This window comes from Sus scrofa, chromosome 10 (assembly GCF_054392235.1).
Source record: "Sus scrofa isolate SSC_HxYL_T2T_F1_AM1 chromosome 10, Sscrofa_HxYL_maternal_Yorkshire_Landrace_v2.0, whole genome shotgun sequence".
In the NCBI taxonomy this organism is placed as follows: Eukaryota; Metazoa; Chordata; class Mammalia; order Artiodactyla; family Suidae; genus Sus; species Sus scrofa.
Window position 1 is genome coordinate 1,596,949 of NC_139392.1, and position 27,552 is coordinate 1,624,500.

Below are 27,552 nucleotides of genomic sequence, written 5' to 3' on the forward strand. Positions count from 1 at the left end.
ACCACTTTGGAGGAAAATACTCTCAGTTTTTTTCTGTTTTGGCCACACCCACAGCATATAGAAGTTCCCCGGGTCGGGGTAGGATTCAGGCCGCAGCTGCAGTACCACCCCCGGTTTCCCATAGGCCTTCATCGCCCACGAGGAGGCGGAGGCAGGGAGAGCCGGGAGTTGCCCCGGGCGACGTCTGATGCAGGACGTCGGCCCTGCCCATCGAAGGTGAGGCTGGGAACCACGAAAAGGCATGCCCGGAACTCCGGCGCCTTCCCCGCTCGCAGGAGAGCAGCCTGGAAACGGGCAGAGGCGGAGTTGGGGAGCTGGAGCAACCCCGCCCGGTGAGAAAGGTAAGACCTGCAAGGGGTGCACCTCAGCCGCCGCTGTGGGTTACCTTCCAAAGAGTGGAGTGAGACGCCAAGCTTTCATCTTTAGTCTAAAAGTTAGTTGGTTTTCAGACATGCTGAATTCTTTCCCTACAGTTGTACCCTTGATTTCTGCATTTGTTGAGTTTATTGCAGGGAAGTAAAAGAATATTGTCTGTGTGAGGTGATGTCTTTCCGGTAGCGGGTCGGTGAGTGTGGCTTCTCAGAATAGTGATGACGTTGTAAGCATTTCACCTACGCCGATTACATTAAAACTCCATTGCTGGTTTCACTGTAAAAGAGTTTAACACACAGTTGAGGATGTTAATTGTGCAATTCGATTCTTCTGCATTTTTGCTTTTGTCTGGCTCAGTGATCTATTGCTTTCGAAAATGATGTGGGAAAAATTGTAAGTGCACTTGTTGCTGAATTGGTTTGTTTTTGGGTTCTCTCCACTGGAATAAAAGCTGTGTGAGGGCAGAGGATTTTACCTTTCATTAACCAGTGTCTTCAAAGCACCTGGACGAGGGCCTGACACAAAGTAAGCCTTCAGTAATTGTTGATTAAATTAATGTGGTTCTTTGGAGTTCCCGTCGTGGCGCAGTGGTTAACGAATCCGACTAGGAACCATGAGGTTGCGGGTTCCGTCCCTGCCCTTGCTCAGTGGGTTAACGATCCGGCGTTGCTGTGAGCTGTGGTGTAGGTTGCAGACGCGGCTCGGATCCTGCGTTGCTGTGGCTCTGGCGTAGGCCGGTGGGTACAGCTCCGATTCGACCCCTAGCCTGGGAACCTCCACATGCCGAGGGAGCGGCCCAAGAAATAGCAACAACAAAAAGACAAAAAAAAAAAAAAAATTTGGTTCTACATTACATGTTTCGATTCCCGCATTTCACAGTGTGTATATTTCATGATCATTTCATACTTTGATGAGTTAACACATGTCACTTCTCAATGTATATTACTAATTCATGGCTTAGGATAATACTTCATCTGGTCTTGAAATTGTGATTCCCACTTGCTCTTTGTTCAAAGTGGTGCACATTAAGGGGGTGGGACCTGAGAATAGTCTGTCTTGGGTCCAGGCAGTAGGGAGTGCATTGTTTGTAGAAACGTAATACACCAGTTAACATTGTCTTCTTTGGAATGTCATGATAAGCGCTTGATTACAAACGCTGCCAGTGATTAAGCACACCTGCTTGCCAGGGCGCTTGTTTCCCATTGCCCCTGCCGGGAAGCCCGATCTTTCTATACATGATTATTTTCAAAATTTCTGTCTTCCGTTTTCTTTCAGGGAGAAGGATTGGCTCCTTTTTAATGAATTAAGTACCTTGTTTACTTAAACATCCTATGTTCATAATAATAGAGCTGGATGAATTGTCAAAAGCTTGATAAGCCTATCAGCTAAAACACAAAACAAGGTACAGACTATTAAGAGCAAGCCAGAAAGTGCAGCCACTAATCTCCACCCAGCAGGAAGCATGGACTTGATCACCATGAACTCACTTTATCATGATTAATCTTGACGTGGGTAGGAGCTTACTATGTGTACTTTTGTGTTGGTTTTGCTCTTATCATATTTGGGAAACTCGTCTTTGATGCAAAGAGTTGTAATTCATTCATTTTCATTGGCATATGTGATGATACACACTTATCATACTGTAGAAAGGTGTTTTGTCTCTGATTTGCATTTTTATTAATAATACTGCTATGAACAGTCTCATATGTGTCCTTTCATATGAATTCGTGCACAATTGTTTTGCATATGTTATCCTGATAATCTTTTGCTACATCCTGATTCAGCTTTAGTGAATTCCTCCAAATACCTTTGCATCTGATTATCTCAACTATGCTCCCACCAGTTATTTCTGACAAAGCAGTTTGCTTTACATTATTGTTGTTGCTATTCTCAATCTTTTAATATTTTCTGTGTTAGTGGTCCTTTGTTAGAATTGCATGGTACTTTTAATTCATGTTTTCTTGATGAGCAAAGTTGTATAAGACACTTAGGTCTGAGATGAATATTAGTTACACCTGGAGATAGTTGTGTGCCTTCTGTTCTTGAGTTTGAGTACCGGGTTCATCTTGTTAGTGCTTAAGTTGGGTTGGGGCTTATTGTTACAATTACCTTCAAGGTCAGAGGCTTCAACTTCCTCTGGACTTAACTAATGCTGAAGGTAAGGGCTGGTGTGCTAGAGAGTTTTCCTCAAGTTTCTTCAAGCTACCATAACCCAAGTGTTTTCTTGATAGAGTCTTTCTTTAGGATTTAGTTTGTCCTTTTCCTAGAAAGAAGCACATACTACTCTGAACTTAACTAACCAGCTGATGAGAGTGGGATATACCCAAGGCCATCTTCAGTCTTAGGCCCTTGATGCTGGGTCTTTGTGGAGTTGGGGGCCCTTTCTCAGCCATCCTGCTCTTCTCAGTGTTAGGAAAACTTTCTGTAATCTTCCTCAGAAGCAAATTGTTTGTTGCCATTTCCTAAACTTTTGTTCATTCGCCTCGGCCATAGAAAGTGGGTTTATAAATTACAAACTGTCTATTTCTGTCTCTTCAGCAGAAGCTTTATGCAACTTTATTCTCCTAAAAGTGGGCTGAGAGGAGACTTTGTATATTAGCATTTCTAATCACACTACAAAGCATTATTCATTCAGTAGGTTTCCTATCGTGAAAATATCTACGGGAGTTCCTGTCATGGAGCAGTGGAAATGAATCTGACGAGGAGCCATGAGGTTGAGGGTTCGAGCCCTAGCCTTGCTCAGTGGGTTAAGAATCTGCCATTGCCGTGAGCTGTGGTGTAGGTTGCAGATGTGGCTCGGATCTGGCATGTCTGTGCCTCTGATGTAGGCTGGCAGCAACAGCTCCGATTAGACCCCTGGCCGAGGAATTTCCATAGGCCACAGGTTCGGCCTAGAAAAGACAAATATGTGTGTGTGTGTATGAGTATATTTTGGAATATGTCTGCAGTTTGGGGAGATAAAAGAAGTTGTGAAAATAAAATGGTAAAAACATTTGCTTTCATTAATTTCCTCCTTAGCAGAATAGTAAAAGCAAGCATCCTCTCACTGTTACAGGATGGACCAGGTTCATTTTCCCCTGCTTTTCCTTAGAAACTTGATAGAAATTTATTATATTTGGCTTGACAAAACATCATTGCTGTAAAGGTTAAACAAAGCAGAAATCAACCTGCTTATTAGACTTAAGTATGGACAACAGTTTCTTTAAAACCTGACTTCCTCACATTGTAGCAATGCAGTCCTTATGAATTCTTAGGTTCAATACTCTGACAGAAGCGAGGATGGGAAAAATGTCTTAGAATTTCAGAAGATGGGTGTTTATCCGTCAATATCTATTAGTGTTCTTTTCTGCCTTGGATAGGTTTCTCGTTTGCTTTGTGTTTTCCCATTTCTTTCTGTGTTTGTGATTCTTCCCAATGGCCCATAGCCATGGTTCATCAGTTTTTATTGCTCTCCATATTCTGTTGTGAGTATACCACAATTTATTCATTTATTCTAATGTTGATGAACAGTTGGGTTGTGTCCAGTTTCTGGCCGTTGTAAATGATAATGTCAAGAATATTCCCGTGCATGTTTTCTGTTTGAGATGCACGCTCCTTTTTCTAGGGCCGACAGCTGGAAGTAGAATTGCTAAGTTGCAGGCTATGCATATGCTGAACTTTAAAGATACTGTCCATGTGGTCGTCACAATTTTTGTTTGATTGATGTGACATCCAGCAGGGGACGAAAGTCATCATAGATCCACAACCTCACCAGCACTGATAATCGGCAGGCCTTCATGTCAGCCAGTCCGTCTGTGATACAGTGGTGTCGTCGTGTGGCTTTTATCTGCTTTGGCCTTCCTTGTTATTAAAGAGCTTGAGTGTGTTTTCATGCACTTATTGGCCATTTGGAGTTCAGTTTTTGCAAACTTTCTATTTATTCATTTGCCTTTATTATCTTAGGTACTAAGTAAAAGTTCTTTGTATGTTCTGTATAGTCAGCGTTCTTCAGCTTATTTTTTCATGGCTTTCAGAAGCTTCTAATTTTAGTGTATATACACTGTCAGTGCTGCCTTTGACATTGTGTTTTCTCTTAGAAATCAGTCTCTGAAAGTCATGAAGAAAATCTTACTATTTTTTAAAGATTTTATGTATTGACTTCCACATTTAGGACTTTAATCTACCTGGCATTGATTCTCTCATAATCGTATGAAGTAGGGATCCAATTTGATTTCTTTTCCTTTGTACAGATAGTCAGATTTCCTAGAACCAATTATTAAAAATTCTGTGATTTCCCCACTGTCTGTCAGGCCACGGTGTCCATACCAAGCTTCTGTGTATGTGTGAGTTTAATTCTCAAGCCTGTTCCTCCGTTCTGTTTGTCACATTGTCCTTACTTGCAGAAACAGCATACTTTCTCTGTTCTTCTTCAGTGGCATTTTGACTGTGGTTCGGCCATTGCATCTCCATAAAAAATTTAGAATTTGGAAATAAAAACTATTCGTTATATCGATTTTAAAATGCACATAGTGTACTAACATATATACAGCCATCCTATTAATGTCTTGCTAGCTCTAATTGTGATTCATTAGTTATTATTAATACAGTTGTGTTGGGTGTGTTTTATGTATGCAGCCCTATAACCTGTGATTATTAACAGTTTTTATTTTTTTCAAATGCTGTGTCTTTTTTTCCTCACTGAGATTTTGGGCTTATCTGTTGCAACACCTGGTTTCCTTAGCTAATAGAAGATGATATGATATTTACTGGATCTAGTTAGACTTTGGAGGTCATAAAGAATATTTGGCTGAAATTTGGCCCTAACTCACGAACTCAGTAGTACAGAAGAGGAGAAAGTTAAGCTGCTGCCCTGGCTGTTGTTCGTGCTGTTGTGTAGATGCTTTTGCTGGTCCAGCAGATTCAGAGGACAACTGCTATTTCTCTGCTGGATCAGGATTCTAACTGGAGTCTGTAGAAATCTCCAGTCAGAGAAGCGTATCACAGAACTGTGGTTGATGGAACAAAGCTATGCTAAGATCCATTCTTCTTGTGAGAAACATTCTCAGACTCCTCTCCTTGTGCAGCAAGGCCCTTTAACATGTAGAAACGTACAAATGAACAAAGCCTGATGGTGTGTCCTAAAGCCAGTGATGTTTCGTACACATCTCTGGACCCATAGAAACATCATAGCGAGCGACTGACGCAGGAAATCGAATCTGTGCCTGACTTAGTTTGTCTGGGCTCCCTGACTGTCTGTCGTCTGCTAGAAAAGAAATACTGTTCCGTTTTACCTACACACTCGGCATATAGGCCTGCAGGCTGGCGATGGGTCCCTCACGTGGACACACGTTGCACAGTGTATCTTGAAGAAGTCCCAGAGGTGCACATCTGCCATGACTGACGGCAGTGCCCAGTCACCACATGGCAGGAAGGCAAGGACAGTTAAAATACTGGTTAGTGAGCGCCTCCTAAAGGATCCGGGTTTTATATGTCTAGAAATTTCAGAGTCAAGATCAGGTGAGATGAAATGTCTATATGTTTTCCTGTGTGAATGCTCACAAGAGTATATGTGGCAGAAGAAATTCGCAGTAGTCAGAGGGGCAGGTTGGCCCATCCTGAGCCGCTTCTTTCACTGACTCCTGTAACCTCAGATCAGTACGCTCACCAGGCAGCTGGGATGAAGATCATTCTGGGACCCAACAGCTTGGCCTTCACCCCACTGAGTCTAAACGCATCACTGTCACTGGTGGGACGTAGTCTCAAAGTTTCACGATCCCTGTTGTTGTCTGTTATGACGCCGTTTCCCTGGAGGATTGGGCAGTGCCCCAGTGGACGTTTCCGTTTCATGCCCTTCTTTGCTAAACAAACTCTCTTTTCACTTGAATCAAAGTTATGCTGGATATGGGTGTGTCTTCTCTGACCTCAGTGTTGTAGGAACATCACCATTTGTGGATTTACTGAGTATCTGATTCACTATTAGGATGTCGTATGCACAAATTGGTTTTTTTTGGACAAACCATTCCATTTTAGTAACATCAATAATGCACTTACTATGGATGACAGAGTGGCTGAGGTCTGGGAGTTAGTCGGTCTTAACATAGTTTTCTCTGAAACACTGTTTTCAGACAAATTTGAAGTGACCTTCTGAAGATTCAGTAACGGCATCTCTACAAGCGGTAAGTATATTGCCCTACAAAATGCGGTAGCGTTTCTGCCTGGATACAACCTACTGTTCCGGTGTTGAAGATTTGCAAGTGGTCTTACCTTGCAAACCACTAACGGACTTTTGTTTTCCATCACCAGGAGTTTGTATTCTTCTGGTTTAAAGGTAAAATTTACCCGGAAACAAAACATTCTTTCCATATGGTCCCCGTGGCACTTTGGGTCTCAATACCATTGAGTCGACAAGGAAAGAATACGCATGTCGTACTTTGCAGTATGTTTAATGCTAATAAGAGAAAGGAGGTAGAGAGGAATGTGTTTGGAAAGCATGGGCTCCTGAGGTTACCCAGTCAACTCCTTTGTAACGAGTGCTAGTAGAAAAAAGCGGAAACACTGATGGCCGAAAGGACTGGGTAGTAAAGTTTCAGGTGCTGAGGTGCTGACTAAAGGAAAGGGCAGCATGAAAGATGTGGTGAGAGAAAACATTGCAAGTACCACCCCGTAGCTCTGCGACTGCAATGCAGGCTTTCGTAACTGACTGTGTCCTCTTCCCTTCCAGCACGTCTGCACTTGGACCTGCAGTCACGTTTCCCTGTGTAAGGGTGGCGAGGAATATTTTCTCTTGCCCTCATTAGGGATGCGAGCGTTGCTCTTCTATTCCCTAAATACTTTATATGTGGTACATTTTGCATGACTGACTTATAAATTGATTTTCTACTTGCAGAAATGTAAGAGAGAGTCTAGACTAAATAAGCAGGGAGTGGCTGCCTCTTTGAGATGGGAACCACGACTGGGGGTACGTTCGTTAGCCCCTTTGGCTTTGTCTTCTGGCACCGACGCACATTTATTATGCAGAGAAAGCTGTGAGTGGAATTTTAGCATCCAGAGTGATGGAGTTGGGTGGACGTGTTGACTGACGCTCATAACCTTTCTTCTGCCTTGTATTTCTAAGATCGGGATGTTAAGTGTCTCATTTTCTTCTGGACGCCCTTAGAGTTAAGAGCTTTGAGTGTAAATAAGTTATCAGTTTATAAGTTAGAAGTGAGGTAAATCTATACTTGCGGAGCATTATTGACAGATAAGTTTGCTCTGACAGAAATGAATGTTAAGAGAAGCTGGAATTCATCTCTTAATGTTTAATTACCAATCTTATGTTCCAAGAAAACCCTGTTTTTTGTGATAGTATATGCACTTTATTTTATTTTCTTGGAGTATAGCTGACTCACAGTGTTGTATCAGTTTCAGGTGTAAAGCAAAGTGATTCATTTATACATATGCATACATCCATTTTATCCTATATTGGTAATTACAGAATGAAATAGCTTTCCCTATGCTATACAGTAGGTCTTTGTTAATTATATATTTTATATATATGTGAGTATATGTTATACGTATCCTCCCAGTTTATCCCTCTTGCCACCACGGTTTCCCCCAGAAGAGCCAAAATTTGATTTCAAAATTTGAGTTTGTTTTTGTTTTATGCATATGTTGTTTTATTATTTTTATTAGATTCCACATTTAAGTGGTATCTTCTATTTGTCTTTCTCTGTCTGACTTCTTGACTTCAGCATGGTAATTCCTAGGTCCATCCATATTGCTGCAAATGCCATTATTTCATTCTTTTTATGGCTGAGTACTGTTCCATTGTATACATGTACCATATATTCTTTATCCATTTATGTTCCATGTCTTGGCTATTGTAACTAGTGCTGCAGTGAACTTATGGGTGCATGTATCTTTTTGAATTACAGTTTTCTTAGGATATGTGCTGAGGCTTGGGATTGCTGGGTCATATAGTAGTTCTATTTTTAGTTTTTTTAAGGAACGTCCATTCTGTTCTTCACACTGGTTGTACCAATTTACATTCCCACCAATAGTGTAACAGAGTTCCCTTTACTCCACCCTCTCTCCAGCATTTATTGTTTGTAGACTTTTTGATGATGGCCATTCTGCCTGATGTGAGGTGATTCATGACTGTAGTTTTGATTTGCATTTCTCAAATTACTGCTGTTGAACATCTATGCATATGATTTTTGGCAATTTGTCTTCCTTGGAGAAATGTTGATTTAGATCTGACCATTTCTTGATTGGGTTGTTTAGTTTTTTCCTATAAACCTGTGTGAGATGTTTGTCTATTTTGGAGATTAATCCTTTGTCAGTTACTTCATTTGCAAATATTTTCTCCCATTTTGTAGGTTGTCTTTTCGTTTTCTTTATGGTTTCTTTTGCTGTGCAAAAGGTGTTAAATTTAATTAGGTCCTATTTATTTATTTATTTATTTTCCTTACTCTAGGAGGTGAATATGAAAAGATATTGCTTGGTTTACATCATTGAGTGTTCTGCCTATATTTTCTTCAAGGAGTTTTATGATATCCAGCTTTATGGATTATGGTCTTTAATCCATTTTGAGATTATTTTGGTGTGGTGTTAGACACTGTTCTAACTTCATCCTTTTATGTGGAGCTGTACAGATTTCCCAGCACCACTTATTGAAGAGACTGTCTTTTTTCCATTGTATATTCTTGTCTCCTTTGTCATAGATTAGTTGGCCATAAGTGCCTGGGTTAATCTCTGACTTTTATATCCTCTTCCGTTGATCTATATATCTGTTTTCTTTTGCCAGTACAGTAATGTTCTGACAACTATAGTAACGTGGTATAAGTGAAGTCAGAGAGCCTGATTATTCCTCCAGCTCCATTTTTCTTTCTCAGGATTGCTTTGGATATTGGGGGTTTGTGTTTCCATACAAATTTAATTTTTTTTTATTCTATTTCTTTGAAGAATGCCATTGAAAATTTGATAGGAATTGCATTGAATCTGTATCTTGCCTTTGGCAATATAATCATTTTGACAATATGGATTCTTCCAATTCAAGAGTATGGTATATCTTTCCATCTGTTTGTGTCTCTTCAATTTCTTTCATCAATGTCTTATAGTTTTCATAATATAGGTCTTTTTTTCCCTCTTTTGGTAGGTTTGTTCCTAGATATTTTATGATTTTTGATTGGTTGGTAAATGGAATTACTTTCTTAATTTCTCTTTCCGATGTTTCTTTTTTAGTGTTGAGAGATTTCTGTATGTTAATTTTTTATTCTGCAATTTTATCAAATTTATTGATGAGCTCTAATATTTTTCTAGTAGGATCTTTAGTATAGTGTATGTATAGTAACAGGTCAGCTACAAACAGTAATATTTTACTTTTTCCTTTTCATTTAGGATTCTTCTATTTCTTTTCTTCCTCTGATTGCTGTGGATAGAACTCCAAAACAATGTTGAATAAAGTAGTGAGAGTAGACATCATTGTCTTGTTCCTAATCTTAGTTGAATTGCTTTCAGATTTTCACCATTGCTAAGGATGTTGGCTGTGGATTTGTCATTCCATGGCCCCATTATGTCAAGGTAGGTTCCATGTACCCATTCAGAAGGGATTTTTATCATAAATTGGTGTTTAATTTTGTCAGAAGTTTTTTCTGCATCTATTAAGATGATCATAAGATTTCTATTCCTCAATTTGTCAATGTGGTGTATCACACTGATTTGTGGATATTGAAGAATCCTTGCATCCCCAGGAAAAATCCCACCTGATCATGATGTATGATCCTTTTAATGTACTGTTGGATTTGGTTGCTAATATTTTGTTGAGGATTTTGTGTATATTTCATCAGTGATATTGGTCTGTACTTTTATTGTGGTATCTTTGGTTTTGATATCAGGGTTATCATGGCCTCGTAGAATGATTTTGGGAGTGTTACCTCCTCTGCAATTTTTTGGAAGAGTTTCAGGAGAATAGTTGTTAAATGTTTGATAAAATTCACCTGTGAAGCCATTTCTTTCTGGAATTTCTTTTGTTAGAAGTTTTTTAATCATAGTTTCAATTTCAGTACTTGTGATTGGCCTGTTCATATTTTCTGTTTTTTCCTGGTTCAGCCTTGAAAGGTTGTACCTTCATAAGAATGCATCCATTTTTTCTAAGTTGTCCATTTTATTGGTACATTGTTGTTTGTAATGGTCTCTTACTATCTTTTGTATTTCTTTGGTGAAAGTTGTAACTTCTCCTTTTTCATTTCTAATTTTATTGATTTGAGCCCTTCTCCCTATTTTTCTTGATGATGGGGGCTAAAGTTTATTAATTTTGCTCATGTTTTCAAAGAATCAGGTTTTAGTTTCATTGATATTTTGTACTTTTTTATCTCTACCTCATGTATTTCTGCTCTTGATGATTTCTTTCCTTCCACTAACTTTGAGTTTTTTTTTTTTTTTCCTAGTTGCTTTAGGTGTAAGGTTAATCTGTTTATCTGAGATTTTTCTTGTTTCCTAGGATAGGATTGTATTGCTATAATTTTCCCTCTTAAAGTTGCTTTGGCTGCATCCCATAGATTTTGGATCTTCTGTTTTCATTGTCATTTTGTCTCTTGGTATTTTTTTATTTCCTTTTTAATTTCTATACTGATCCATTGGTTGTTTAGTAGTGTATTGTTTATCTTCCATGTGTTTGTGTTTACTGATTTTTTTTTTCCTTGTAGTTGATTTCTAGTCTCATAACATTGTGGTCATAAAAGATGCTTATTGTAATTTCAGTTCTCTCAAACTTAAAAAGACTTGATTTTTGGCCCAAGATATGATCTATCCTGGGGAATGTTCCATGTGCACTTAAAAAGAAAGTATATTCTGCTTTTGGATGGAACATTCTATAGATATGAATTAAATCTTATCTTGTCAGGTGCATTTCCTTATTGATTTTCTTTCTGGCTGATCTGACCATTGATGTAAATGGGAATATTAATGTTTCCAATTATTACTGTATTTTGTTGATTTCTCCTTTGATGGCTTTTAGCATTTTCCTTTTGTATTGAGGTGCTCTTAGGTTGGGTGCATTTATATTTACAATTGTTAAATCTTCTTCTTGGATTGATCCCTTGATCATTAGGTAATGTCCTTCTTTGTCTCTTGTAACATTCTTTATTTTATATTTATAGTCTGTATTTTCTGATATGAATATTGCTACTCCAGCTCTCCTTTGATTTCTACTTGGATGGAATATCTTCTTCCATCCCCTCACTTTCAGTCTCTGTGTCCCTAGATCTGAAGTGGGTCTCTTGTACACAGTATAAATGTGGGTCTTACTTTTTGAATCTATTTAACTAGTCTGTGTCTTTTGGTTGGAGAATTTAATCTATTTATATTCAGTTAATTATGGATATGTATGTACTTAATGCCATTTTTAAAATGTTTTTGAGTTTGTAATATTAGGTCTTTTTTCTTCCCTTCTCCTTTTGTCCTCTTGTGATTTGATGACTATCTTTAGTTTTGTATTTGGTTTGCTGTGTGTGTGTTTATCTGTTGTAGTTTTTGGGTTTTGGTTCCCATTACATTTGTGTGAGTGTGTGTGTGGTTTTTTTTTAATGATTTTTATTTTTTCCATTATAGTTGATTTCCAATGTTTTGTCAATTTCTACTGTATAGCAAAGTGACCCAGTAATACACACACACACACACACACACACAAGTACATTCTTTTTCTCACATTATCCTCCATTATGTTCCATCATAACTTACTAGATATAGTTCCCTGGGCTATACCCATTAGATTTTGATATAGCAGTCTGTATACAAACAGAATTGCTTTAGGTTGCTGACCATTTAATTTCAAATACATTTTCTTTTTGTCTTTTTTTGGGGGGGCCTGCACCCATAATATATGGAGATTCCCAGGCTAGGTGTTGAATTGGAGCTACTCTTCTCATGATTGCTAGTTTTGATATCACATCTGTCTGTGTATGATTCCTTCCTTTTTATTTTGTTTGCTTTTAGCAGTGAGCTTCCACACTTGTAATTTTCTTCTTTCGAGTTGTGTCCTTTTCTTTTCTCACTAGAAAATTCGTTCAACAATTGTTGTAAACCTGATTTGGTTCTGTTGAATTTTCTTTGATTTTGCTTGTCTGAAAAGCTTTTGATTTATCCATCAAATCTGAATGAGAACCTTGCTGGGTAGAGTATTCTGGGTTGTACATTTGTCCCTTTCATCGTTTTAAATATATCTTGTTACTCCCTTTTGGCATGCAGAATTTCTGCTGGAAAAAAAAAAACTGCATTCATAAGCTTACAGGAGTTCTCTTGTATGTTACTGTTATTTGTTGCTTTTCCCTTGCTGGTTTTAAATATTTTTTCTTTGTCTCTAATTTTTGTGAGTTTGATTAATATGTATTTCACTATGTTCCTCTTTGAATTTATCCTGTATGGAACTCTCTGTGCTTTCCAGGCTTGAGTGAGTGTTGCCTTTCCCATGTTAAGGAAGTTTTTGGTTCTAATCTTTTGAAATACTTTCTCAGGCCCCTTTGTCTTTCCCTCCTCCTTCTGGGACCCCTATAATATGAATGTCAGTACATTCAGTTTTGTTGGAGAGGGCTCTTAGAATATCCTCATTTCTTGTAATTCTTGATTCTTTTCCATAGCAGTAATTTCCACCACTCTGCTTTCTGGCTCACTTATTTATTCTTCTTCCTCAGGTATTCTGCATTTGATTCCTTCTCTAATGTTTTTCATTGTTATCATACTTTTCATCTTTGTTATTTAAATCTTCTAGCTCTTTGTTAAACATTTCTTGGAACTTCTTGATCTGTACTTCCTTTTGGCTGAGAAGTTGTATCATTCTGGCATTACTCTGAATTCTTTTTCTGGTAGATTGTATATCTCCTTCATTTAGTTGTTTTTGTGGGTTTTTAGTTTCTTGGCTAAAACATATTTTTTTCTGTCACCTCAATTTGTGTAACTTTCTGTTTGTGGTGTCCTTTCTACAAGTTGCAGGGTTTTTTTCCTTTTGCTTCTGGTGTCTCCCCGCTGGTGAATGAAGTTGGTCCGGAGGCTTTTGGAGGCTTCCTGGTGGGAGGCACTTGTGTCTGCCCACTGGTGGGTGGAGCCATGTCTTGTCCCTCTGATGGTCAGGGTCTTGTCAAAGAGGTGTTTAGAGGTGGCTGTGAGCTCAGAACAACTTTGGAAGCCTGCCTGCATTTAATGTTTTTGGTACAAGGGCTACTAACAAATATGGATACATGACACTTCTTCCTTCAGTGTATGCTGGCTGTTTTCCCCTTGACAATAGATATGACTGACATTGTGGTGACAAGAACCTGCATTGACTATCACGTTGGGCTTCCTCTTTGCTTTGTGATTGTCACTGCCCTATCAGGGGCAGTATCTGCTCCCTAGTTGTTGTAGTAGATGCCCCCAGATTTGTTTCTCTGCTGTGTTTCTCCTCTGTGGTATGAGGTAGGTAGAATTGGAGTCTTGCACTAGGAGAGAAGCCCCTGAGTATTCCTCTTCTGGAGCTGTTCACCTGTGAGTGTGTTCTCTTGTGTCACTTTTCACCTACTGTGTGGGTTCACAAAATACACTATCATTGCCACTGCTATGCTGGCAGTTGGCCTTGGTGTATCTCAGGCATTGTTTTCGCCAGGCCATCGGCACCCATCCACTGATGTCAGATCCAAGGACTGCAGTTGTCATGCCCCTGCACCTGCTATGGGAGCTCTGGAGGCAGCTCAGACAGACCCCGGCCTGAACCAGCCCCACATACATGTGTCCACGAAGCCCACAGACACTAAAGCCAGACCTGCCTCAGCTGCAGAAGCACGTGTCCATTGGGTTGTTCCACAGTCACTGGATTTAGAAAGCTGTCAGTGGAGGTGTAAATCTGCAGTTCCCACAGCCGGGAGGAGAGATGTCAGTTTTTTCTTTCATTGGTCACAGGACTCCTGGGGCTCAGAGGCAGTTTCAGCCCCACTGAGACTGCTCTCAAGGTAGCAGAAGCACAGGAGCCTATCCAGAAGAGAGCATTTGGGGCAGTGATCAGATGTGGGGGAACCACTCTGGAAGGAAGGGGAATAGCAGAGGCAGGGGAGAACAGATCTGCCCAGAGAAGATATGGATTCTGTGGAGATCAGGCACATGCTTACTCCCAAGGAAAGGGGCAGAGTGGAGTGATGGCCACATACATTTAACTTCTCTATTTCTTCTCAGAATTCTGCCAGAATCTAATTTATCTCTATGTCCTGCATAGAATCTTGCTGTGCAGATATTGTTTATTATTCATGTTTTCATCCTATAAAACATACACCCACATATGTTTAGAACTTGTTTATAAATTATATGTAGGATTTTTTATTTGTCCTAATTTTTGAGCACATTTATATTAATACAACTTTTTCTACAACAGTCAGGAAGGACTAGTTTATGTACTGATTAAAAAGACAACCATGACATCTACCCCTCACCAAAATGTAGTAGCAGGGTAAGATTTACTGTCCTGTCTGAACAACTAAAACAGTAGGCAAAATATATGAAACAATGGCTCTCAAGACATTAGGCATCAAACAAAGGAGAGTAGTTGCTGAGAAATGAAAAACAAAATAAATCCTATTAATTCCCCAGCTACTGTCTGAGGACATTTCTAGGCTATTGCTCAAGGCTCAGGCATCAGGGACCCAAGAAGAGCAAGGGAGTCTACCTTATTTAAAGAGATAAGAGGTAGGAATCTAGACAGGCTATGGTGGCCAGAATTCATAGGAAAGACTATCAGAAGATTTCTCTGTAGAAAGAGAGCCCCAGACATCTTCCAAGAGTCCCCTCAAGAATTCAACCAAGTGCTGATGAGTGCATGCATGGGAGGAAACTACTGAATGATATCAAGATAATTACGGAGCCTGGTGGGGGAAATCAACCCCCAAGTCTCACAAAGGGCCAGAAATTCTGCCTGCTCTCGCCAACCATATTGGCAAACCTGATCTTTCATGGAGCGTCAGGTAGAATATTCAGAAGGTCTTACCTCAGTGACAGAGAGGAATGAATCCTGGACTAAACTTTCTTCTGTCCCTGCCCAACACAGTATTAAAGATTCGAAAGCACTAAACCATTTTTAAGATGTTAGGACATCAAGACAAAGCTTAGATTATTTGTGAGTGTAAAAATTATCCATCACCCAAAAAGGTAAAATTCACAGTGCCTGGTATCTAATCATTTTCACTGGCCATGCAGAGGTGCAGGAAACAAGGTCTGTAATGCAGAGAAAATACGATTCTTAGTCATTAGGGAAGAGCAAATTAAAGCTGCAATTAGCTATCATTAGACTATTAATAATGTCAAATATTAAAGTGACTCATCATACCAAAACTTGGCAAGGATATGGTTGATAGAAATCTTAATGTACTATCGGTGAGAATGTAAAATGCAGCAAACACTGAAAATCACCCTATGAGTTTCTTAAAAATGTCAACAAATATCTACTGTCTATATCAGCCGTGAATTTCAAAATAGGCTGAATTCAGTAATTATTCTGAGTGAAAAGAGCCATATAAAAAAGGTAGAACACATTGTATTACTTCATTCATCTAAACATTCTAGGGATTTCCCGTCATGGAGCAGTGGTTAATGAATCAGACTAGGAACCTGAGGTTGCGGGTTCAGTCCCTGGCCTTGTTCAGTGGATTAAGGATCTGGTGTTGCTGTGAGCTGTGGTGTACGTTGCAGACACAGCTCGGATCCTGCATTGCTGTGGCTCTGGTGTAGGCCAGTGGCTACAGCTCCGATACGACCCCTAGCCTGGGAACCTCCACATGCTGCGGGAGCGGCCCTAGAAAAGGAAAAAAGACAAAAAAATAAAAATAAAAATAAATAAAAAAATAAACATTCTAGAAAATGCCAACTCTCTATAGTAAACGATCCCTCTCTGGGGATGGGAGAGCAGCATGGAGAAATTGTTCATAGACTGTCCCTTGATTAGTGTGGTGCAAAGCCTGAAATTAGCTGCATGTTATATGTTCTATGACATCAGAATCTGGAGGGCCTCGAATGGCCTAACTACAAGTTCCTCTTCCCAAATCTACCCCGTGAATGAGATCCTCTACGTAAACAACTCTCCAGGTAGAGTGCTTTCCTGTTTTTTCATAGCAAGTTTCAGCTCCCTAGAAACCTACAAAATTACTCAAACCAAGCATTCACATCCCCCTTTAGGAACCAGAAATCAACTCATAAGCTTCCTACAGCCCCTGCTTGCTCACTCTCTTCCTAAGTGTGAACTGCCTGGGACCCTGCATGGCATGGTATCCTCCCGTCCTGGCTGTGAGTTTGTGCTGTTGATCTCAGGTGTCCAGTGTTCTGTGTCATGTAGTAGGCCATCCCCCAAACCTTAGATTGGAAATTCCACTTTCACTAACAGGTTAAAGAAAGGGGATCAAAACAGTTGTCCCTGGTCATACTCCTTTGTCCATTTTTATCTGCGGTCCTCAGTGCTGACTGCCTCAAGGGAGGTGTGATAGCTTTTCATGATATTGCAGACACTTCTAAAGTAGGCATCACTGAATATGTCCCTTACGGTACTCTGAGCATCATTCTCAGTCACTTTCCTGCCATAAGTAGTCAAAGGTCCCAAAGCAGATTTAATGCTCAGGTAGTCACAATACTTTATAGTCCAAAATTGTGGATATTTTGGTGATAAAACTCAATGTTTAATTGTATAGTACTGCTTCTAGAATATTTTGCCCTAATTGTTTGCTGCCTGTTTTCTCCATAGCCTGGTAGCTGTTCCCATATTCATTTTAGCACACAACCCTCACACTTGCTGTGTTTTTTTATTTCCCATGCCTCTCTGTTGATTTAGTTGGATATGTATATAGCAGGCTTCAGTAAGAGAGCTACATCTCTTCTTTGAGGTGTCTGAGCCAATTGAAATATAAATATTGTTCGTCTACTTTATAAAGTATTCTGATATTTTGAGAAATCTTAATCAGTGGTTTTATCAATGCGGGTAATGGATATGACCTTAATATATTTGCCACGAGGCTAATGTTTAATTAGCCTCTGTCAATTTTGTACTTTATTGCTTAGGACGAAAAAGTAATGACTTCCTCTGATAGTGTAAGTTACTAGGTTTTTAGGTTGTGTTTCCTGTCATTTCAGGTTTCACACTAGTTATTATTTTCCTGAACTCATTTTTTCTTGTAATATTTTGGCAAACTCATCCAAAAAATTAACACGTACTATGAAAAACTTATCTTCTCACTTCTCCCAAAGTTTCAAGCTAATTACATATCAAGTAGGTCTTTTGAGTTATTGTTAGTAGCAATTTATCAAATGTTTCAGGGCTTGATTTTTCATATTATACATGTCATATGAACATGAATATTTTATATAAGTTCATGTGAAGTCTACACATGCTATAATACAAATTTTATCATCAGTTTCCCAATGCTGCTTACTATTTTGCTATTTTCTTAGAATTAATGACTTTATAAGACATAGAAACAATCTAATTGTCATTGGTAGATGAATGGAAAAGAAGATATATATACACAGCAGAATATTACTTAGCCATAAAAAGAAGAAAATCCCACTATTCTAGGCAACATGGATGAATCTTTGAGGGCATTACTAAGTGAGATAAGTCAGACAGAGAAAGAAAAATATTGTATTATTTCACTTACATGATATATCTAGAAAGCCAAAGTCAGAAACAAAGGGTAGATTGGTGACTTGCTATCAGGGGCTGGGAAATGGGAAGATATTGGTTAAAGAAAACAAACTTGCATTTATAAGCTGAATAAATTCTGGGGATTTAATTTAGAGCATAATAACCATATTAACAATACTGTATACTTTTCAGCTTTATCTTAAGTATCTTTATTATCACCACAAAAAAAGGAACAAAGTAAGGCGATGAATGTGTTTACTAGACACATTGTGGTGATTTTTTCACAATAAATTTGTCTCTTAGATCTTTATGCTGTACAGCTTAAATGTACGCAGTGTTATATGTCAATTACATCTCAATAAAATGAAAAAAGCAAAAACCTATAAATGGATGTGGAATTTTGGACTGAGAATGTTAGCCAGCAACTATGTGGTTTGAACCTACTCAGTGGTAGAATAAGGACTTTTACAAGTGGATAGACTCTGAGTCAAATGAGAGATATGTCATTTTAACTAGAAAGATTTCTTTGTTGTTTTGTTTAAGCATGCATAGGTCACTAGCTGTTTTTCTTTTCCCATTGTATTTCTACAAGTTTTTCACTGATTCTAACAATATTTCCGACAGATAAAAATTAAATTCTTAGCTTTCAAGGAAATATAGCTGCAAGGACTCTGAAGTAGGAGCTATTTTGTGTGGGAAGCTTCCGCATAGAGAAGGCATCGTAGTTAACATCATCCAGCTTCAGTAGTTTTATGTGTTCCACAACAGCTGTTTCTTCATTCCTTTTTTTTGGGGGGGGTGCTTTTTGGTGGCCTATGGAAGTTCCCAGGCTAGGCATCAAATCAGACCTGCAGCCTTACATCACAGCCACAGCGATGCCAGATCCGAGCCATGTCTGTGACCTACACCACAGCTCAAGGCAATGCTGGATCTTTAACCCGCTAAAGGAGACCCGGGATCAAACCCACATCCTCATGGATACTAGATGGGCCACAATGGGAACATTGTGTTTCATTTGGACAGAGCTAATGATGGACTCCCTGCCTATTTTGAAAAAGGGTTTTAAAGGATTTTACGTTTAGGAGTTCCCACCCGGCGTAGTGGAAATGGATTCAACTACGAACCATGAGGTTGTGGGTTCGATCCCTGGCCCTGCTCAGTGGGTTAAGGATCCAGCATTGCCTTGAGCTGTGGTGTAGGTCACAGACATGGCTTGGATCTGGCATTGCTGTGGCTGTGGTGTAGGCTGGTGGCTAAGTTCCCATTAGACCCCTAGCCTGAGAGCCTCCATATGCCACTAGTGTGGCCCTAAAAGGACAAAAAAAAAGTAAGTTTAGAATCAGAATAATGTGAAGTTCCACTTACATGGGACACTTTTAATAACAGAATGTTCATTAGAGCATCAGAAAACAAAGTTATTTTCATGATTGCATAGACTGTTTACACCTAGACTTAAGTGTAGTATAGGTTATAAATTAGAAGCTCCAAATCATACTCATTGTAGCTTGGAAGCAAAAGTCTACATAAAATGTTACCAAGATCAAAGTGATATAACATTAAAGACTATTGTTAGTCTTTCTTCAAAAGATCAAAGAGGGAGTGATTTCAGATGCTGAAAAGGAAACTCATTTCACTCTCTTAGGAGATCAAATATCAGATTTTAGGTTGGAAGAAGTAAATTAATATTAAAAACAGTGGAATTGTTAGGAGAGCACCAATTTACAAAGCAACAAAATCGAGTCCTATAAAAAAAGATGAAATTTAAAGTTGATGTTACAAAATTAAGGAAATCTGATAATATTAATAATTTAATAATTACAACTTGTAAGGATGAGACAATGCCATGAGTAATTATATTCAATATTGCATTTATATGTTCAATTTTGTTATTCCCTTATATTAAATTTGTACAATATATTAAAACAATATTAAAAGAAAATTTAAATATTTTATCAATAAACTATATATAAAATATGATAAATTAATAAACCATTTTATAATAGCAAAATATTCCAAAGAATTATGCAATAATGATAAGAAACTGTACAAAAAAAGCCTGTAGAAGTGGAGTCTAGGTATTGTGTAATTACGTATAATATATGTAACTCTTTGAAAGCTGTTACATGTTCTAGAAGTTAATAATTATGTGAAAATTAATTTTAGCTTATTCTATAATAAAAAAAGTCCTGATCATGTCCAAATCATACACCCCATGTTTTGATCATTTATTTAAGAAACAATAGAGAAGTTCTGCACTTTGAGTTAGTAAAAGAGAATGTAGTTCACTTCGTTTCTAAAGCTATTGGCATACTTTGAATCATCCAACTTACACAAATCAATCAGCGTCATACACCACATTAACAAAAGTCAAAAACCACATGATCACATTAATAGATGCAGGAAAAGCATTGGACAAAATCCAACATCCATTTATTATAAAAACTCCTACCAAAGTAGGTTTAGGGGGAACATACTTCAACATAATAAAAGCCATTTATGACAAGCCCACAGCCAATATAATAGTGCGAAAAAGCTGAAAACCTTCCTGCTAAAATTTGCAACAAGACAAGGATGCCCACTGTCAACACTTTTATTCAACATAGTATTGGAAGTTTTAGCCACAGCAGTATACGTGTGTGTGTGTGTGTGTGTGTGTGTGTGTGTATTTTTTTCCCTGTGCTATACAGTAGGACCTAGTCATTTGCCATTTTAAATGTAATAGTTTGTATATACTAACCCTAAACTTCTAGTCCATCTCACGCCACCTTCCCCTTGGCAACCACAAGTCTGTTCTCTGTATCTGTGAGTCTGTTTCATAGATATGTTCATTTCTGTCATATTTTAGATTTCAAATAAGTGATATCCTGGGGAATTTGTCTTTCACTTTCTGACTTATTTCACTTAGTATGAGAATCTCTGTGTCCGTCCATGTTGCTGCAGATGGCATTATTTCATTCTTTTTAATGTCTGAGTAGTACTACATTGTGTATATATACCACATATTCTTAATCCATTAATTTGCTGATGGACATTTAGGTGGTTTTCATGTCTTGGCTATTGTGAATAGCGCTGCTGTGAATCTTTTTGAATTATAGATTTGTCCAGATATATACCTAGGAGTGAGATTTATGGATCATGTTATAGTTGCATATTTAGTCTTTTAGGGAACCTCTTTATGTTTTCCATAGTAGTTTTACCAATTTACATTCCTACCAACAGTGTAGGAGGGTTCCCTTTTCTCCACACCCTCTCCAGCATTTGTTAATTGTAGACTTTTTAATGATGGCCATTTTGACTAATGTGAGGTGGTACCTCATTGTAGTTTTGATTGCATTTCTCTAAAATGAGCAGTGTTGAACATTTTTTCACGTGTGTGCTGGCCATCCATGTGTCTTTTTGGAGACATATCTATTTAGGTCTTCTGATTATTTTTCAATTGGGTTGTTTGGTTTCTTGTTAGTGAGTTGCGTGAGCTTCTTGTGTATTTTGGAAATTAGGCCCTTATCTGTCTCATCATTTGTAAATATTTTCTCCTGTTCTCTAGGTTCTTTTGGTTTTGTTTATGGTTTCCTTTGCTGTGCAAAAGCTTTTAAGTTTGATTAGGTCCCATGGGTTTTTGTTTTTATTTCTATTGCCCTGGGAGACTGACCTAAGAAAATATTTGTATGACTGAGGTCAGAGAATGTTTTGCCTATGTTCTCTTCTAGGAGTTTGATGGTGTCTTGTTTATTTAAGTTTTTAAGCTATTTTGAATTTATTTTTATGCATGGTGTGAGGGTGTGTTCTAGATTCATTGATTTACATGTGGCTGTCCAGTTTTCCCAGCACCACTTGCTGAAGAGACTTTTTTCCCATTTTATATTCTTGCCTCCTTTGTCGAAGATTGTCTGCATTTATCTCTGGGCTCTCTATTCTATAACATTGATCTATATGTCTGTTTTGTACCAATACCATACTGTTTTTATTACTGTAGATTTGTAGTATTGTCTTAAGTTTGGGAGAGTTATGCATCTTGCCTTTTTTCCCTTCAGAATTGCTTTGGCAATTCTGGGTCTTTTATGGTTCCATATAAATTTTGAGATTATTTGTTACATTTCTATGAAAAATATCATTGTTAGTTTGATAAGGATCACATTAAATCTGTAGATGCTTTGGGTAGTATGGCCATTTTAACAATACTAATTCTTCCCATCCAAGAGGATGGGATATCTTTGCATTTTTGAATCCTATTTAATTTCCTTTATTGTTTCATAGTTCTTTTTTTAAATTTTTTTAATTGTAATTTCACTGATACAATTTTTTTTCTACTGTACAGCATGGTGACCCAGTTACACATACATGTATACATTCTTTTTCCTCCCATTATCATGCTCCACCATAAGTGACTAGACGTAGTTCTCAGTGCTGCACAGCAGGCTCTCATTGCTAATCCATTCCAAAAGCAATAGTTTGCATCTATTAACCCCAAGCTCCCAATGCATCCCAGTCACTCCACCTCCCCCTCAGCAACCACAAGTCTATTCCTCCAAGTCCATAATTTTCTTTTCTGTGGAAAGATTCATTTGTGCTGTATATTAGACTCCAGATATAAGTGATATGATATAGTATTTCTCTTTCTGTTTCTGACTTCACTCAGTATTGTTTCATAGTTCTTGGTATGTCTTTTATCTCTTTCATCAGATTTTTTCTTAGGTTTAGTGTGTGTGTGTGTTTGCAATTAAAAAAATTTTTTTACATTCCTTTTCTGATGTTTCATTGTTAGTATACAGAAAGACAACTGATTTCTGAATGTTAATCTTTTATCCTGCTATTTTGCTAAATTTGTTGATCAGATCCAGTAGATTTTCTGTGGAGTCCTAAGGGTTTTCTATATATAGCATCATTTCATCTACGTCTAAGGACAGTTTTACCTCTTTCCTTCCAATGTGGTTACCTTTTATTTCTTTATTTTGTCTGTTTGTTGTGGCCAGGGCTTCCCATACTGTACTGAATAAAAGTGGTGAGAGTGGGCATCCTTGTCTTGGTCCAGATTTTAGTGAGAAGGCTTTCAGCTCTTCTCCATTGAATGTTATATTGACTGTGAGTTTGTCATAAGTAGCTTTTTTATGTAGAGATATTTTCCCTCCATACACACTTTGGTAAGAGTTTTTATCATGAGTAGATGTTGAATTTTGTCAAATGGTTTTTCTGTATCAATTGAGATGATCATGTGGTTTTTAACTTTTGCTAATGTGGAGTATTGTCTTGATTGATTTGCATGTGTGGAACCACTCTTGTGAACTTGTTATGAGAATCCCATTTGGTCTTGGTGTATGAACTTTTTTATGAGTTGTTAGATTTGCTTTGCTAAAATTTTGTTGAGAATTTTTGCATCTATAGTTATCTAAGATATTGGCCCATAATTTTCTTTTTTGTTAGTATCTTTGTCTGGTTTTGCTATTATGGTTATGCTGGATTCATAGAATGATTTTGGGAATGTTCCTTCCTCTTCAATTATTGCAAAGAGTCTAAGAGGGATTGGTATTAGTTTTTCTAGAATTCAACTGTAAAGCCATCTGGTCCTGGACTTTGGTTTGTAGGGAATGTTTTTATTATTAGTCCATTCAAATTATCTATTTCTTCTTGATTCAATTTTGGTGGGCTCTGTGTTTCTAGAAACTTGTCCATTTCTTCAAGGTTATCAAATTTGGGCCTATGATTGTTCACAGTATTCTCTTACTTTTTTTTTTTTTTTTTTTTTGCCATATCAGTTGAAATGTCTCCTTTTTTGTTTTTGGTTTTATTTATCTGGGTTCTCTCTTCTTGGTGCGTCTGACCAGAGGTTTGTCAGTTTTGTTTACCCTTTCAAATAACCAGTTCTCGGTTTTAATGATTTTTTTTCTGTTGATTTTTAGCCTCTATTTTATGTATTCCCCCTCTGTTCTTTATTATTCCCTTTCTTCTGCTGACTTTAGGTCTTGTTTGTTTTTCTAATTCTTGTAGGTGGTAGGTTAAGTTATTTCTTTGAGATTTTTCTCATTTTTTTTGAAGAAGGCCTGTATCACCATGAACTTCCCTCTAAGAATTGTTTGTGTGTGTGTATGTGCGCACTCATGTGTGTGTGTGTGTGGCATCCCATAGATTTTGTATTTTCATGGTGATTTTTGTCAAGGTATTTTTAAATCTCCTTTTTGATTCCTTGTTGACCCATTGGTGTTTTAGTAGCATATTGTTTAGTCTCCATGTAGTCAGTTTTTTCTCATTGCTTTTCCTGTGGTTGATTTCTTGTTTAATGCTTTATGGTCTGAGAAGATGCTTGAAATAATCTTTATACTCTTAAATTTCTTTAGGTTAATTTTGTGCCCTATTATGTGTTCAAACCTAGAGCATGTTCCATGTGCACTTGGAAAGAATATATATTCTGCTTTTTTTGGATGTAATGTCCTGAAAACATCAATTAAGTCTGTTGTACTATGTCATTTAGGATCTCTGCTGCTTTACTGATTTTCTGTTTACAAGATCTGTCCATTGATGTGAGTTGGGTGTTAAGTCTCCTATTATTATTGTATTCCCATCAATTTCTCCCTTTATGTCTTTAGTATTTGTTTTAAGTTTCTGGGTGCTCTTATATTAGGTGCATATATGTGGTTGAGTGTAATATCCTCATCTGAATTGATCTTTTTTTTTTTTTTTTTTGTCTTTTGTCTTTTGTCCTTTTTAGAGCCGCCCCTGCAGCATATGGAGGTTCCCAGGCTAGGAGTAGAATTGGAGCTGTAGCCGCCAGCCTATGCCAGAGCCACAGCAATGCCAGATCTGAGCCACTTCTGCAACCTACACCACAGCTCATGGCAATGCCAGATCCTTAACCCACTGAGCAAAGCCAGGGATTGAACACACAACCTCATGGTTCCTAGTCAGATTTGTTTCCACTGCACCACAACAGGAACTCCTGAATTGATCCTTTTATCATTAAATAATATCCTTATTTATCTTTCTTTATGGACTTTGTTTTAAAGTCTATTTTGTCTAATATGAGGATTTTGACTCCTGCTTTCTTGTCATTTACATTTGCATTGTATATATTTTTACCTCCTTTCGCTTTCAGTGTATATTTTTCCTGTGCCCTAAGGTGGGTCTCTTGTAATCAGCATATGGTAGACTCTTTTTTTTTTTTCCCTTCTTTTTTTAATCCAGTCTGCCACTCTCTGCCTTAAATTGGAGCATTCAGTCTATTGATATTCAAGGTTATTATTGATACATGTGTATTTATTGACATTTAAAATCTTGTTTTCCAGTAGATTCTGTTTATTCTTTATTCTTTATTTTTAATTTTGTGGCTTGATGATTTCCTTTTATTTTATGCCTGTGTCTTCTTTCTGATTTGCATTTACCCTATTTTTCAAGTATGTTAACCCCTTCCTATATTGCTTGCTTTAGACTAATTGTCATAAAGCTTCAACCACATTCCAAAAATAAAAAAGACCCTAGACATTTTTACTCTCCCACATACTATGATTTCGATGTCCTTTTTTAAGTCTCCATGTTTATCTTTTCGCTGCCTTGTGTTTATCATCGCTTTCACAGGTTTTTTTTTTTTTTTTTTGATCTGTATACTTTCTTTGATTACCTTCCAGTTGTGATTTCTTCCAATCTAACTTCTTATGTTTTTCTATGTAGAGGAGACCTTTCAATATTTCTTTCAGGATAGGTTTAGTATTGCTGTATTCTTTCAGTCCATGCTTTTCTAAGAAATTCTTTTATTTCTCCTTCCATTTGAAATGGTAATCATGCTGGGTAGATTATTATAGATTGCAGATATTTTCTCTTTCAGAACTTTGAATATGTCTTGCCACTTCCTTCTGGCCTTTAGAATTTCTGAAGAGAAATCAACTGATAGCCTTTTGGGGCTTCCCTTGTAATTTATTCTGTTTTTCTCTTGCTGCCTATAGGATCCTCTCATTAATTTTTGACATTTTAATTGCATGTCTTAGACTAGGTCTGTTTGGGACCCTCTGTGCTTCCTGTACCTGGATATCTGTTCCCTTCCTTAGATTTGGGGAATTTTCAGCCATAATTTTCTTCAAATATATTTTTAGTCTCCTTTTCTCTTTCTTCTCTTTCTGGGATCCCTATTATATGAAGATTGGCATGCTTTATATTATCCCATATATCTTATATTGCTTTCATTTTTTTTTATTTGTCTTTCTTCTGCTGTCCTGATTGGGTGATTTCCATTATTCTGCCTTCCATATCACTTATTCATTCCTCTGCATTACTCATTTTGTTATTCATTACTTTTGGCTCAGCTGTCATATTGGCAAATTAATCTTCTATTTTTTTCTTGGCTCCTTTTCTTAGTTTATAGCTCCTTTTTAGAGCAATCTGCATTTCTCTCCATAGCCTTTTCTTAATTCCTTCAGTGTTTTCATTACCACCTTTTTTTAAACTAAGTGTCTGTTTGACTGAAGAGGTCTGTTTCATTGTTTGCTCCTTCAGAGGGATTATCCTGTTGTTTTAACTGGGAATAGTTTTTCTGCTTCTTCATTTTGCTTACTTTTTTTAATCTCTCAATTTATGGGAAACAGTTATCTGCTGTAGTCTTGGAAGGCTATTTATATGTGGGAGCATCTCTGGGTCACTTTACCATTTTTGGCATGAGGGCTGCTTTGGTTTGGATGCTTGCTATCTCTTTCCTCAGTGTGTACAGGCAGTTATCTCCTTGATAAGGAGTGTGCAGGTAGACAGCCCCATGTGCTCCCATAGGAGGTGGGGGCAATGGGCAGTACCTGTGGGTGGTGCCTGGTCATGGGGCCCTTATCAGTGGCAGTGAACAGTGGAGAAGTGGGTTGGCAGGTGGTGCTTGGCCACAGGGCCCTCAGTGGATGTGGCAGTGGTAGGCCAAGGGCACTCCTGGGAAGTCAGGGACAGTGGGCAGAGCTCGGTCACTGGGCCCTTTGCTGTGTCATTGACCTCGGGGTTGGTGGGAGGGACAGGCAGTGCCCTATTAGGAGACCCTTCTTGGTGGTGGGTTATGCCCACCTCTGGAGACTGCGATGGTTGCAGCACTTGTGCGCCCACCCTTGTAGCCTACACAAGATGTCTCCCACTGCCTGAAATATATAATGTATACTATATAACTTTATAGGGTAGTTATATAAAGAGATAGAGATATTTAGGTACATGGGTAATTTTTTTGTCTGAATAAATAATCTTTATTGGCAGTTGGCAAACAAATTTAAGTATCAAAAATACATTGGGAAAGATGGTAGAAGTTACCAGTAACTATCCTAGATTCTCACATCATATTTACCTATCAGCTAAAGCCTATCAAAAACACCTAAAATGGAAGTTTCTTGTATACGAATACTATCAGTCACTGAATTGAAAAGAAAAACATGCTTAAGTACCTACTGAAATGAGTATCAAATTGAAGAAACAGTTAAAATTAATATGAAGTTAGCCTGCTCTTTAATATTTCAGAGAAAATAAAATGAGTATTAAAGTTAATGAGATTTTTCAGAAAGCCTTTCTGTAAATCAGAACTTGCCCATTAGTTATATGAATATGATCAAATTGTCACCTTAACTGATTAAATAGAA

General features: G+C 37.8%; 1 long non-coding RNA gene across 1 annotated transcript in view; it reads left to right on the forward strand.

Moving 5' to 3' along the window:
- Window positions 1-273: 273 nt before the first annotated feature.
- The window catches only part of LOC146398752 (uncharacterized), a 95,907-nt gene continuing 68,628 nt past the window's right edge, over window positions 274-27,552 (forward strand). Inside the window, exon 1 of the long non-coding RNA XR_014817224.1 lies at window positions 274-341. This is a non-coding gene — a long non-coding RNA (uncharacterized LOC146398752). The remainder of the gene's footprint in view (window positions 342-27,552) is intronic.